At 39.1% G+C, this 2,786-nt stretch overlaps 1 non-coding gene across 1 annotated transcript; it reads left to right on the top strand.

Annotated features, from left to right (window-relative positions):
- The first annotated feature begins 2,512 nt into the window (after positions 1-2,512).
- Positions 2,513-2,584, top strand: Trnaw-cca. Its single transcript has one exon. It is a non-coding gene; the product is annotated as a tRNA-Trp (tRNA).
- The last annotated feature ends 202 nt before the right edge of the window (positions 2,585-2,786 follow it).

Below are 2,786 nucleotides of genomic sequence, written 5' to 3'. Positions count from 1 at the left end.
TAGGCTATGTGGTAAGTAGCTTGCTTACGAATCACATGGTTCCGGGTTCAGTCCCACTGCATGGCACCTTGGGCAAGTGTCTTCTATTATAGCCTTGGGCCGACCAAAGCCTTGTGAGTGGATTTGGTAAAGGGAAACTGAAAGAAGTCCATCGTATATATGTATCATTATCATCATCATCACTTAGCGTCCGCTTTCCATGCTAGCATGGGTTGGACGGGTCAACTGGGGTCTGTGAAGCTGGAAGGCTTCGTCAGGCCCAGTCAGATCTGGCAGTGTTTCTACGGCTGGATGCCCTTCCTAATGCCAACCACTCCGCGAGTGTAGTGGGTGTTTTTTACGTGCCACCTGCACAGGTGCCAGACATGGTGCTTTTATATATATATGCATATGTGTGTGTATATGTTTGTGTGTCTGTGTTTGTCCCCCCCAACATTGCTTGACAACCGATGCTGGTGTGTTTATGTATCTGTAACTTAGCGGTTCGGCAAAAGAGACCGATAGAACAAGTACTAGGCTTACAAAGAATAAGTCCTGGGTTCGATTTGCTCGACTAAAGGTGGTGCTTCAGCATGGCCACAGTCAATTGACTGAAACAAGTAAAAGAGTAAAAGAGATATACATGTGTGTGTGTGTTATGGAGAAAAAGCAGAGGTAGGTTCATGAATGCTGTATATGAGAGATAAGATAGTAGCCAAAGTCTTCAGAGGAAAGAAGCAACAGTAGAGATTTTTCTGGAATGGTAAAAGCAATAGAATGAATCATGTCAACTGAGAGAACTTTATAGATAAAGTAATTAAGTTAGTCAGGCTGAATGACAGGATAATTATGCTTAGGCTAATTACCCTAACTTTTGAAGATCTGACATTCACATTGATAGTTGCACATGCACCACAGTAAGTGGTGGCCAATGAGCAAAAGGGTCACTTTTATGAGGATTTTCTATACACTACCCCAATGACATAAGACAATGACCTCACCATTGCAGCTTGTAACTTTAAGGGATGTGTTGGACAATATCATGGGGTTTTCTTAAGTGTACATGGTGACTCTGAGGATGGTACAAGGAATGAGAAGGGATCTCAACCCCTGGAATTCTGTGGCATATAAGACCTAAATATTTGCAATAATGAATTTAAGAGACAGTCAGCCATCTGATCGATCACCAGTGAATTAAGCAAACACAAGACATATAAACTTTATTGATCAAAAAATGGGGTAGGCAGTTGGTTGTGGATGTTAAGTCTTTCCCTGGGGCCAACAATGTGAAAAAGATTGTGTACAAATAAATATATTAAAAAGTATCATAGATTTAGGCATAATTAAATCTCAGAATGAGATTGAAACAGTAATCGCTCAATAATGTAAAGTATAGAAGCCATCTTATCATGGCTAACCAAATTGGGGAGGGGGTGTTACTGTAGCTTTATAGCCCCAAGAGATCGTCGTCTCTAGCTGGCTTTAGACACCATATCAGTGCCCTTGAATTATTTGCAAAGGGAGGCCATCCCCTCCTCGCAAGCCTGAGTGATACGCTCGGACTAGTTTCGGGATATTTGTCCCTTTTCAACGGGTGCTAACCACCAGGATGCGACAAAAGTGAAGGCTTCCTTGCAAATATATAAGAGTTTTTCTACTTCAAGGGCACTGATATGGTGTCTAAAGCCAGCTAGAGATGACGATCTCTTGGGGCTACAAAGCTACAGTAACACCCCCTCCCCTATGTGGTTAACCATGATAAGATGGCTTCTATACTTTACATTATCATAGATTTATTTTAAAACAAGGAACAGTTACAAAAAGAATGAGAGAGACATGAGACTTTTAGAAATAATCCTACAGTGGTCTAATACTTATTCTAAAGAACTTGAAAGGAATTTGTGTGGCTATATTAGGGATGTTAAAATGTAAGAAAATTTCATACAAAAAAACACATATGCATATACGTGTGTGTGTGTGTGATGCAGCAGAAGTTTTAGAATATTTGGAAAAAATAGAAATAAAAGAAAATGGGAGAAGTTGTTTTGAAATTAAAAACGTTTGTTTCAAAATGACAAAAGCCAAACTTCTTTTTTATTAAATCAAAAAAAATAAGTATATATTCTCTTTTGGCTGTTAATATTGTATGCATTCATATCCATGTACATGTGCGTGCATATGTGATTGTGTATATATTCGTGTGTATACAAGGGACATGTCTTACGAAGGAACACAGAATTGTTACATGAAAAACTGTGAAAGAATTGACACCTAGGAAATTAAGCTGTCCATGAAATTTGCCATGTGTAATTCTGAGTGGCTACATAATACTTCAGAGAAGAAGCAAGCGTGCAGATGCTACATGAAAATAGCCAGTTATGAGCAAGTAAGGCAAAAATAAAATACTTGAAAAAAATCTGCGCAAATATTCTATCTGAATGCTCAAATTGCTATGGCAAATATAATGGAAATATAAATATAGGCACAAATAAAGGTACAATATAATGCTTATAAACATACAACTTATAAACTCAGCCCTGTGGCGCAACGGTAGCGCATCTGACTCCAGATCAGAAGGCTGCGTGTTCGAATCACGTCGGGGTCAAATATTTTTTTAAAGGCGGTGCTCCAGCATGGCCGCAGTCAAATGACTGAAACAAGTAAAAGAGTAAAAGAGTATAAATACATATATCATCATCATCATCATTTAACGTCCCTTGTCCATGCTGGCATGGGTTGGATGGTTTGACCAAGGTTGGTAAGCTGAGAGGCTGCACCAGTTTCCAGTCTCATTTGTCATAGTTTCT

This window comes from Octopus sinensis, linkage group LG4 (assembly GCF_006345805.1).
Source record: "Octopus sinensis linkage group LG4, ASM634580v1, whole genome shotgun sequence".
Taxonomy (NCBI): Eukaryota; Metazoa; Mollusca; class Cephalopoda; order Octopoda; family Octopodidae; genus Octopus; species Octopus sinensis.
The sequence above is the reverse complement of the archived record's forward strand: the minus strand, read 5'-3'. Positions and strand labels throughout refer to the sequence as shown.